This window comes from Taudactylus pleione, unplaced genomic scaffold (genome assembly GCF_031769625.1).
Source record: "Taudactylus pleione unplaced genomic scaffold, aTauple2 ptg000356l, whole genome shotgun sequence".
NCBI classification, from domain to species: Eukaryota; Metazoa; Chordata; class Amphibia; order Anura; family Myobatrachidae; genus Taudactylus; species Taudactylus pleione.
The window spans coordinates 495512-508508 of record NW_028284757.1 but is presented as its reverse complement, the minus strand read 5'-3'; the positions used below and the strand labels follow the sequence as shown (position 1 = coordinate 508508).

At 44.8% G+C, this 12997-nt stretch overlaps 1 protein-coding gene across 2 annotated transcripts in view; it reads right to left on the bottom strand.

Annotated features, from left to right (window-relative positions):
- LOC148508565 (anion exchange protein 2-like) overlaps positions 1-7372 on the bottom strand; it is a 414596-nt gene extending 407224 nt beyond the window's left edge. For both annotated transcript variants that reach the window (XM_088444359.1, XM_088444360.1), the window contains exon 1: positions 7245-7372. The gene's annotated coding sequence lies outside the window, so the exon portion shown is untranslated. The remainder of the gene's footprint in view (positions 1-7244) is intronic.
- Positions 7373-12997: the final 5625 nt, after the last annotated feature.

Below are 12997 nucleotides of genomic sequence, written 5' to 3'. Positions count from 1 at the left end.
ATCATGGTGTGGGGCTGTATTTCAGCATACAGTACTGTTATACTTCATATGATTGAAGGAAGGATGAATGGAAAAATGTACCGAGACACACTGATAAAATCTGCTGATTTACGAGGATGCTGAAGATAAAACGAGGGTGGACATTTCAGCAAGACAATGATCCCAAACACACAGCCAAGGACACGCAATAGGTTTCAGAGAAAGAATAAAGCTGCTAGAATGGCCCCTCAATCACCTGACTTGTATCCAATTGAAAATCTATGTAGAGAACAAAAGAGTTCATAGAAGAGGCCACAGAACCTTCAAGATTTAAAGACTGTTTGTGTGGAAGAATGGGCCAAAATCACACCTGAGCGATGCATGCGACTACTTTCTCCATACAGGAGGCGTCTTGAAGCTGACATTACCAACAAAGGCTTTTGTACGAAGTATTAAAATTCATTTCTATACTTTTTCCCTGTGTCATTACACAGAACTTACTTCATGGGCATCTATGGTTTGATTTATTTGCATGTGTGGATTGCATGTGTGGATTGCATGTGTGGATTGCATGGGTTGTGGCTGACATTTGTTGAAAAGGTCATTACAATAGCCCCATTACAAGTATATTTACTGAGAAAAATATTGGTGTTCAATACTTTTTACCCGTTGTATATATTTTCACAGATTCCTCAATAGCTCTGAGGCCACAGGTGAGGGAGGGTAATGTGATAGTACAGGTGTGAGGAGAGGAATGTGTTACTACAGAGGTGAGAGGAAAATGTGCCACTATGGAGGAAAATGTGTCGGCATGGAGGTGAGTTAAGTGAATGTGTTACTACACAGCTGGTAGAGAAGGGAATGTGTTACTACGGCAGTGAGAAGAGAATGTGTTAATACACAGGTAAGGGAGGGAAATGCGTAACTACAGGAGGTGTGGAAGTGTAATGTGTTAGTAGGCAGGCGAGGAAGGGTAATGTCTTACTATAAAAGTGAGGGAGAGGATGCATTACTAAAGGTGAAGGATCGTGTTACTGGAGCAGTGACATGGAAACAGTAAATGTCTACCCGGAGATGAAGGAAGGAATGAGAGAGATCTCAGAGATTTCTCTGTCCACAACCTCCTGCTTCTCACTCCTGCCCCCTGCATCTCACCAGTGTCACCAATACCCCCCTGCTCCTGTCCTACAGCTGGCTAGGGCCCAGCCACTGGGAAGTGCTGGGAAGGGCAGGAGGACCATGGATGAGAGATTTGTATTGCAGCTACCATAAGCATTATCAGCAGCATGTTTCCAGGGCTGGGGCACCTGTGCCTACTTCCACAGCCACCAAGTGCACCCCTCCCCGGCTGCTGAACATGGTGATGAGCAATGTCCTCTTTGCACTATGTACCCTGTATGTCCTGGCCTTCCTGTTGAGCTTCCTCGCCGAGGTGCCCCTGTGTGTGAACTGCGCCGACTTCCAGGGCAGGAGCCTCCTGTTTGTCGAGAGTGCGTGGCTGAGCAGGAACATCATGCTGGAGAGGGAGCACTTCACAGTGGAGGAGAGGTGGCTGGAGTCCACCTACAGGCTTTTGTTCCGATGGTAGTGTTTTTATGATTTGATGGTGGCGGTTCATCGATCCTCTATTAGAACAATGGATCAAGTGAACAACCGGTGGTCCGTCATTTACTTGAATATAATCATCCATTGTCTCACTTAAATACAGGATGATTAGTCGCGTTCCACCGCTTCCACGGGGTGGAGATAGTGGCAAAGTCCTACTAAAAAGTGAGGCACAGTGGAATTTCGTTTTCAGGTTTCTTGTAAATAGGGCATAATTAGGATTGTTCTTTAGGGATATGGCGGTACACTGACTAGGTAGACCAGAGGTCCCGCTGAATACCTTATTTGATGGGTTGGGTCCACTACACAATTTCTTCCATCTCCGTCCCCCTGTATATTTGGAATTGGATCATTTTACCATGTCTAATGGTTCTTACATTAATGCACATAGATTAAAGTTAGTGTAACAACGTGGTCATCAACAACACTAAGCAGTTGGCTGTATTATAGGATTAAACCACCTATCGCACTTTGCTACCTGGTTTGCTCTCGAGTATTTGACGATTTATTTCAGCACATGCTTTATCGTTTTCAGCCTTCGGTCAAATTTTCTGGTAATCATTGAGGTTAAAATTTGAAGTATGAATTAGTATAGCATTCAAGCAGATTATGATCATGCTGCTATATGTGGAGGTTTATGTTATTGTTATGCTGCTATATGTGGAGGTTTATGTTATTATCATGCTGCTATATGTGGAGGTTTATGTTATTATCATGCTGCTATATGTGGAGGTTTATGTTATTATTATGCTGCTATATGTGGAGGTTTACGTTATTATCATGCTGCTATATGTGGAGGTTTACGTTATTATCATGCTGCTATATGTGGAGGTTTACGTTATTATCATGCTGCTATATGTGGAGGTTTATGTTATTATCATGCTGCTATATGTGGAGGTTTATGTTATTATCATGCTGCTATATGTGGAGGTTTACGTTATTATCATGCTGCTATATGTGGAGGTTTACGTTATTATCATGCTGCTATATGTGGAGGTTTACGTTATTATCATGCTGCTATATGTGGAGGTTTACGTTATTATCATGCTGCTATATGTGGAGGTTTACGTTATTATCATGCTGCTATATGTGGAGGTTTACGTTATTATCATGCTGCTATATGTGGAGGTTTACGTTATTATCATGCTGCTATATGTGGAGGTTTATGTTATTATCATGCTGCTATATGTGGAGGTTTACGTTATTATCATGCTGCTATATGTGGAGGTTTACGTTATTATCATGCTGCTATATGTGGAGGTTTACGTTATTATCATGCTGCTATATGTGGAGGTTTACGTTATTATCATGCTGCTATATGTGGAGGTTTATGTTATTATCATGCTGCTATATGTGGAGGTTTACGTTATTATCATGCTGCTATATGTGGAGGTTTACGTTATTATCATGCTGCTATATGTGGAGGTTTACGTTATTATCATGCTGCTATATGTGGAGGTTTACGTTATTATCATGCTGCTATATGTGGAGGTTTATGTTATTGTTATGCTGCTATATGTGGAGGTTTATGTTATTATTATGCTGCTATATGTGGAGGTTTATGTTATTGTTAGGTCGCTATAACTTGTATGGATTTCCTCTGTGCTTTAACATCAGCGTCATTTAGTTTGGCAGTGCTCGATGGTAACGTATCGGGTAATCATTTGTCTTATAATATCCATTTCGTTGTTGGTATGCTGCATATTAATAGCACTATGCACTTTTGAGCTCATTAGGCTGCTGACCAGTACCCCCCCACCCCAGGATAATTAGCGTTCCCTCTAGGCTGTTTCAGCAGGGCACCGTGCCCTGCCCTATTTCTAAAGGGCAGAAAGTACCCTGCCCTCCGGCGCGACGCCTGCTGAAACAGCCTGCGGGTTCTGTCCCCTCCCCAGGGCCACAGTGTCCCGCGGGTGGGTAAAATGGCGGTGCAGCGGTCACCGCCGTTGAATGGATGCCGGGCACATGCTCCCGGCACCCATTCACAGTGAACTGAGCGCTTGAGGGCTGCCCGGCATGCCCCCCAAGAGTGACGAAAAAGGGAGGGGGGGGGGGTCACAAAACCCACCCCCTTTTCCTTGGCCACTCCCCCTTTTCGGGCTACCATCAGTCCTGTGTCATGCCGACTGTGAGGATGCGAGGTTCTCTCAATCACCCAGACACCGAGCAGGTGAAACCAAAGTGATGGTTTATTTTTCCACAGCACACAGCAAAAGATAATATGTCAGGACAAGCGGTAAATACAGTGAACCGACAATAAACAGGTAGCAGTCCGGATGGAGGCAGTCCCAGTAGAGTATAACGTCCCAGAACAATTCCATGAAATAGCTAGAGACCCTCAGTCCCCACAGTAGAAACTATCACTGATCACACAGCAGTGAATAGCGCATAAGTCCACTCAATCATTTCCAGGACCCCACATGTAGAAACTATCAGAGATCACACAGCAGTGATAGTCACTGGGTCCAACCAAGCGTTTCCAGGATCCCATACAGTAGAAGCTAATCACAGAACACACAGCAATGAATAGCGTACAGGTCCTTGCAGAATCTCCAAAGTATAAATCCACAGAACTGGTGATGCGTTCCACTAGCACCTTGGCAGAGCGAGACCTCTTAGCCAAAGTCAGTGACTAACATGTGGATTTGCCTTCGGTGACCTCTTTTGAAACCTTCCAAATTCCCACGATATTGTGATCACCCAGGGGGGGTTGCACCGTTACCTGATTGGTGCGCGTCCCTTATCTCATACCTCCTCCGGGTATTACTTCCCTGACGAACACCTGCTGGGTTGGTTCCGTTCCGTCTGCCAGATTCAAGTGAGGAACAAAACAGGCAAATGGAAGGAAGAGTAAATCCTGAGCGTCCCATGGGGAGGTGGGTAGTAACTTATAGGGTCTTTGTTCTGGGAGGTGTCACCTTGCTCTAGTGGTTATGAATAACACAGACATATGGACCAGGCAAACATCAAGGGCTAGACATTACTAAACATTACATTTCCTGCCATTCTTAAAGTAAATAATATACCTGATAATGGAAATGTGTGTCCAGAGAATGATCACACATACACTTAGCAGACGGGAAGGGGAACACACAGGGCTAAAAAGTTCATTAATCGCTGCAAGGACTGAGATGCCGCAAATACATTTGTAACACACATCTCATGTCCTCACGCCGACAGTAAGGCATCCTGAGACCATTCATGTGTGGGGTGGCTTCTCAGCCAAGGGAGTGGGTCACTCACAATTTTGCTTAAGAACACAGCCATGAATAAAGAATGGTACCAAAGCATCCTCCAAGAGCAACTTCTCCCAACCATCCAAGAACAGTTTGGTGATGAATAATGCTTTTCCAGCATGATGGAGCACCTTGCCATAAGGCAAAAGTGATAACTAAGTGGCTCGGGGAACAAAACATCGACATTGTGGGTTCATGGCCAGGAAACTCCCCAGACCTTAATCCCACTGAGAACTTGTGGTCAATCCTCAAGAGGCGGGTGTACAAACAAAAACCCATTCTGACACACTCCAAGCACTGATTGGGCAAGAATGGGCGGCCATCAGTCAGTATGTGGCCAGAAGGTGAGTGACAGCATGCCAGGGCGAATTGCAGAGGTCTTGAAAAAGAAGGATCAACACTGCAAATATTCACTCTCTGCATAAACTTAATGTAATTGTCAATAAAAGCCTCTGACACTTATGTAATGTTACCTCAGTATACCATAGTAATATCTGACACTTATGTCATGCTGTAATGTTACCTCAGTATATCACAGTAACCTCTGACACTTATGTAATGCTGTAATGTTACCTCAGTATACCATAGTAACATCTGACACTTATGTCATGCTGTAATGTTACCTCAGTATACCATAGTAACCTCTGACACGTATGTAATGCTGTAATGTTACCTCAGTATACCATAGTAACATCTGACACAAAGGTCTAATAACACTGAAGCAGCAGACTTTGTGATAACCAATACTTGTGTCATTCTCATAAATTTTGGCCATGGCTGTACACACACATACATATAGTATATATATACACACACACACACACACACACACACACACACATATACTGTACACACACAGAGGGGGGGAATTCAAATGTTTAGCCGGTGGTTTGTTTTTTTTAGACGCCCGACAGAGAATTTCAATTGTTTCTCTGTCAGGGCGCGATAGTCGCCGGCATATCTGCACACACTCAGGAGTGCGCGAGCAGACATGTGTCTAAAATAGCGCGCCCTAACCAGGAACTAAGACGGGCTTAGCCATTTTAGACGGCTAAACCTCGTCTTTTAGGCAGCAAAGAGGGCGATAATTAATGAGCACCCAGAACAATTGAATAGCAATCTAGGCGTTTATTATCACGCCCAAAAAAACAATAGAATCGCCACCAGAGAGTCAGAGCCCCTGTGTGTGTGCTGCTGCCCCCCAGAGAGTCAGAGCCCCTGTGTCAGCCTGTGTGTGTGCTGCTCCCCAGAGAGTCAGAGCCCCTGTGTCAGCCTGTGTGTGTGTTCTGCCCCCCAGAGAGTCAGAGCCCCTGTGTCAGCCTGTGTGTGTGCTGCTCCCCAGAGAGTCAGAGCCCCTGTGTCAGCCTGTGTGTGTGTTCTGCCCCCCAGAGAGTCAGAGCCCCTGTGTCAGCCTGTGTGTGTGTTCTGCCCCCCAGAGAGTCAGAGCCCCTGTGTCAGCCTGTGTGTGTGCTGCCCCCCAGAGAGTCGGAGCCCCTGTGTCAGCCTGTGTGTGTGCTGCCCCCCAGAGAGTCGGAGCCCCTGTGTCAGCCTGTGTGTGTGCTGCCCCCCAGAGAGTCGGAGCCCCTGTGTCAGCCTGTGTGTGTGTTCTGCCCCCCAGAGAGTCAGAGCCCCTGTGTCAGCCTGTGTGTGTGTTCTGCCCCCCAGAGAGTCAGAGCCCCTGTGTCAGCCTGTGTGTGTGCTGCCCCCCAGAGAGTCAGAGCCCCTGTGTCAGCCTGTGTGTGTGCTGCTGCCCCCCAGAGAGTCAGAGCCCCTGTGTCAGCCTGTGTGTGTGCTGCTGCCCCCCAGAGAGTCAGAGCCCCTGTGTCAGCCTGTGTGTGCTGCTGCCCCCCAGAGAGTCAGAGCCCCTGTGTCAGCCTGTGTGTGCTGCTGCCCCCCAGAGAGTCAGAGCCCCTGTGTCAGCCTGTGTGTGCTGCTGCCCCCCAGAGAGTCAGAGCCCCTGTGTCAGCCTGTGTGTGCTGCTGCCCCCCAGAGAGTCAGAGCCCCTGTGTCAGCCTGTGTGTGCTGCTGCCCCCCAGAGAGTCAGAGCCCCTGTGTCAGCCTGTGTGTGTGCTGCTGCCCCCCAGAGAGTCAGAGCCCCTGTGTCAGCCTGTGTGTGTGCTGCTGCCCCCCAGAGAGTCAGAGCCCCTGTGTCAGCCTGTGTGTGTGCTGCTGCCCCCCAGAGAGTCAGAGCCCCTGTGTCAGCCTGTGTGTGCTGCTGCTGCCGCTGTGTTGGAGCTGCCGCCCCCAAGTGGCCGCTGCCGGTACTGCGCCCTTGGTATATGCGGTCTCCATGGAGCCGCTGCAGCCCCCGCACACCCCGGGAAGCAGGATAATTCCCCCGGTCTAAGGATAGAGGCAGTCGGGGAGAGGAAGGAGGGAACCTCGGGGAAGGGGGGGAGCGGTCAACGGACGCCGGTCTCTCACCTCTCATTTGCGGGAAGCGGCCGCCGGCTCTTTGCTGGGACAGACAGGAGCGGTCATGTGATCAGCCGGGCAGTCAGTCACATGACCAGAGACCACGTGTCCCGACCCCTCTGCTCAGCATGCTGGGAGACCCCCCCACCCTATAGAGGTAATTAATGAGCACCTCTATATATACCCCCCAATATAAACCCCTCCCAGTGTATACCTCAATATATACCCCCACTCCATATCTACCTCAATATATACCCCCAATATATACTCCTCTCCCAGTATGTCCCCCCAATGTAAACCCCTCCCAGTATAAATCCCCAATATATACTCTCCTCCCAGTATATACACCCAATATATACTCTCCACCCCCAATGTAAACCCCTCCCAGTATAAATCCCCAATATATACTCTCCTCCCAGTATATACACCCAATATATACTCTCCTCCCAGTATATACACCCAATATATACTCTCCACCCCCAATATAAACCCCTCCCAGTATATACACCCAATATATACTCTCCTCCCAGTATATACACCCAATATATTCTCTCCACCCCCAATATAAACCCCTCCCAGTATATACACCCAATATATACTCTCCTCCCAGTATATACACCCAATATATACTCTCCTCCCAGTATATACACCCAATATATACTCTCCTCCCAGTATATACACCCAATATATACTCTCCTCCCAGTATATACACCCAATATATACTCTCCTCCCAGTATATACACCCAATATATACTCTCCTCCCAGTATATACACTCAATATATACTCTCCTCCCAGTATATACACCCAATATATACTCTCCACCCCCAATATAAACCCCTCCCAGTATAAATACCCAATATATACTCTCCTCCCAGTATATACACCCAATATATACTCTACACCCCAATATAAACCCCTCCCAGTATAAATACCCAATATATACTCTCCTCCCAGTATATACACCCAATATATTCTCTCCACCCCCAATATAAACCCCTCCCAGTATATACACCCAATATATACTCTCCTCCCAGTATATACACCCAATATATACTCTCCTCCCAGTATATACACCCAATATATACTCTCCTCCCAGTATATACACCCAATATATACTCTCCTCCCAGTATATACACCCAATATATACTCTCCACCCCCAATATAAACCCCTCCCAGTATAAATACCCAATATATACTCTCCTCCCAGTATATACACCCAATATATACTCTCCACCCCCAATATAAACCCCTCCCAGTATAAATACCCAATATATACTCTCCTCCGAGTATATACACCCAATATATACTCTCCACCCCAATATAAACCCCTCCCAGTATAAATACCCAATATATACTCTCCTCCCAGTATATACACCCAATATATACTCTCCACCCCCAATATAAACCCCTCCCAGTATAAATACTCAATATATACTCTCCTCCCAGTATATACACCCAATATATACTCTACACCCCCAATATAAACCCCTCCCAGTATAAATACCCAATATATACTCTCCTCCCAGTATATACACCCAATATATACTCTACACCCCCAATATAAACCCCTCCCAGTATAAATCCCCAATATATAGTCTCCTCCCAGTATATACACCCAATATATACTCTCCACCCCAATATAAACCCATCCCAGTATATACCCCACTCCAAGTATATACCCCCTACCAATGTATATCCGCACTCCCAAAATATACGGTACCCCCTAATAACACCAGAAGCTCAGTCCTGCAGCCCAAAAGCTCTTTGTGTGATGTCATGCGCTTCCTTTTGCGCTATTGCACTGCGGTTACTGGAGAACGTGCATTTTGGCATCTGATGGTGTAAAGTTTGCACCGATTGATGGGAGGCACTGGGCAGAGCGGGCGTTCCTGGCACAGAGGGGAACTCAGGGTCCAGGATGGAATAGAACATCACATGAACTCCCGACCACCAACTAAGGGGTCTATTTACTAAAGTGTTGGTTTTTAGGAGTGGAGATGTTGCCCATAGCAACCAGATTCTAGCTATTATCTTCCAGAAGATAATATTGGTTGCTATGGGCAACAGCTCCACTTTATTCCACCCGTTATTCTCCTGTACTCCTCTGTTATCACATGGAGCGTAATACAAGATACAGCAGTAATAACCCGTTATTCTCCTGTTCTCCTCTGTTATCATATGAAGTGTAATACATGAAACAGCGGTAATAACCCGTTATTCTCCTGTGCTCCTCTGTTATCACATGAAGAGAATAATATAAGATACAGCGGTAATAACCCGTTATTCTCCTGTGCTCCTCTGTTATCACATGGAGCGTAATACAAGATACAGCGGTAATAACCCGTTATTCTCCTGTGCTCCTCTGTTATCACATGGAGCGTAATACAAGATACAGCGGTAATAACCCATTATTCTCCTGTGCTCCTCTGTTATCACATGAAGTGTAATACATGATACAGCGGTAATAACCCGTTATTCTCCTGTGCTCCTCTGTTACCACATGGAGAGTAATACAAGATACAGCGGTAATAACCCGTTATTCTCCTGTGCTCCTCTGTTATCACATGAAGAGTGTAATACAAGATACAGCGGTAATAACTCGTTATTCTCCTGTACTCCTCTGTTACCACATGGAGAGTAATACAAGATACAGCAGTAATAACCCGTTATTCTCCTGTGCTCCTCTGTTATCACATCAAGAGTAATACAAGATACAGCGGTAATAACTCGTTATTCTCCTGTGCTCCTCTGTTATCACATGGAGAGTAATACAAGATACAGCGGTAATAACCCGGTATTCTCCTGTGCTCCTCTGTTATCACATGGAGAATACTACATGATACAGCAGTAATAACCCGTTATTCTCCTGTGCTCCTCTGTTATCACATGGAGAGTAATACAAGATACAGCAGTAATAACCCGTTATTCTCCTGTGCTCCTCTGTTATCACATGGAGAGTAATACAAGATACAGCGGTAATAACCCGTTATTCTCCTGTGCTCCTCTGTTATCACATGAAGAGAATAATACATGATACAGCGGTAATAACCCGTTATTCTCCTGTGCTCCTCTGTTATCACATGGAGAGTAATACAAGATACAGCGGTGATAACCCGTTATTCTCCTGTGCTCCTCTGTTATCACATGAAGTGTAATACAAGATACAGCGGTAATAACTCGTTATTCTCCTGTACTCCTCTGTTATCACATGGAGAATAATACATGATACAGCGGTAATAACCCGTTATTCTCCTGTAATCCTCTGTTATCACATGGAGAGTAATACAAGATACAGCGGTAATAACCCTTTATTCTACTGTGCTCCTCTGTTATCACATGGAGAGTAATATAAGATACAGCGGTAATAACTCGTTATTCTCCTGTGCTCCTCTGTTATCACATGAAGAGAATAATATAAGATACAGCGGTAATAACCCGTTATTCTCCTGTGCTCCTCTGTTATCACATGAAGAGAATAATATAAGATACAGCGGTAATAACCCGTTATTCTCCTGTGCTCCTCTGTTATCACATGGAGCGTAATACAAGATACAGCGGTAATAACCCGTTATTCTCCTGTGCTCCTCTGTTATCACATGGAGCGTAATACAAGATACAGCGGTAATAACCCATTATTCTCCTGTGCTCCTCTGTTATCACATGAAGTGTAATACATGATACAGCGGTAATAACCCGTTATTCTCCTGTGCTCCTCTGTTACCACATGGAGAGTAATACAAGATACAGCGGTAATAACCCGTTATTCTCCTGTGCTCCTCTGTTATCACATGAAGAGTGTAATACAAGATACAGCGGTAATAACTCGTTATTCTCCTGTACTCCTCTGTTACCACATGGAGAGTAATACAAGATACAGCAGTAATAACCCGTTATTCTCCTGTGCTCCTCTGTTATCACATCAAGAGTAATACAAGATACAGCGGTAATAACTCGTTATTATACTGTGCTCCTCTGTTATCACATGGAGAGTAATACAAGATACAGCGGTAATAACCCGGTATTCTCCTGTGCTCCTCTGTTATCACATGGAGAATACTACATGATACAGCAGTAATAACCCGTTATTCTCCTGTGCTCCTCTGTTATCACATGGAGAGTAATACAAGATACAGCAGTAATAACCCGTTATTCTCCTGTGCTCCTCTGTTATCACATGGAGAGTAATACAAGATACAGCGGTAATAACCCGTTATTCTCCTGTGCTCCTCTGTTATCACATGAAGAGAATAATACATGATACAGCGGTAATAACCCGTTATTCTCCTGTGCTCCTCTGTTATCACATGGAGAGTAATACAAGATACAGCGGTGATAACCCGTTATTCTCCTGTGCTCCTCTGTTATCACATGAAGTGTAATACAAGATACAGCGGTAATAACTCGTTATTCTCCTGTACTCCTCTGTTATCACATGGAGAATAATACATGATACAGCGGTAATAACCCGTTATTCTCCTGTAATCCTCTGTTATCACATGGAGAGTAATACAAGATACAGCGGTAATAACCCTTTATTCTACTGTGCTCCTCTGTTATCACATGGAGAGTAATATAAGATACAGCGGTAATAACTCGTTATTCTCCTGTTCTCCTCTGTTATCACATGGAGAATAATACAAGATACAGCGGTAATAACCCGTTATTCTCCTCTGCTCCTCTATTATCACATGGAGAATAATACAAGATACAGCGGTAATAACCCGTTATTCTCCTGTGCTCCTGTGTTATCACATGGAGAGTAATACAAGATACAGCAGTAATAACCCGTTATTCTCCTGTGCCCCTCTGTTATCACATGGAGAGTAATACAAGATACAGCAGTAATAACTCGTTATTCTCCTGTGCTCCTCTGTTATCACATGGAGAGTAATACAAGATACAGCGGTAATAACCGTTATTCTCCTGTGCTCCTCTGTTATCACATGGAGAATAATACAAGATACAGCGGTAATAACCCGTTATTCTCCTGTGCTCCTCTGTTATCACATGGAGAGTAATACAAGATACAGCGGTAATAACCCGTTATTCTCCTGTGCTCCTCTGTTATGACATGAAGAGAATAATACAAGATACTGCAGTAATAACCCGTTATTCTCCTGTGCTCCTCTGTTATCACATGGAGAGTAATACAAGATACAGTGGTAATAACCCGTTATTCTCCTGTGCTCCTGTGTTATCACATGGAGAGTAATACAAGATACAGCGGTAATAACCCGTTATTCTTCTGTGCTCTGTTATCACATGGAGAGTAATACAAGATACAGCAGTAATAACCCGTTATTCTCCTGTACTCCTCTGTTATCACATGAAGAGAATATTACAAGATACAGCGGTAATAACCCGTTATTCTCCTGTGCTCCTCTGTTATCACATGGAGAGTAATATAAGATACAGCGGTAATAACTCGTTATTCTCCTGTTCTCCTCTGTTATCACATGGAGAATAATACAAGATACAGCGGTAATAACCCGTTATTCTCCTCTGCTCCTCTATTATCACATGGAGAATAATACAAGATACAGCGGTAATAACCCGTTATTCTCCTGTGCTCCTGTGTTATCACATGGAGAGTAATACAAGATACAGCAGTAATAACCCGTTATTCTCCTGTGCCCCTCTGATATCACATGGACAGTAATACAAGATACAGCAGTAATAACTCGTTATTCTCCTGTGCTCCTCTGTTATCACATGGAGAGTAATACAAGATACAGCGGTAATAACCCGTTATTCTCCTGTG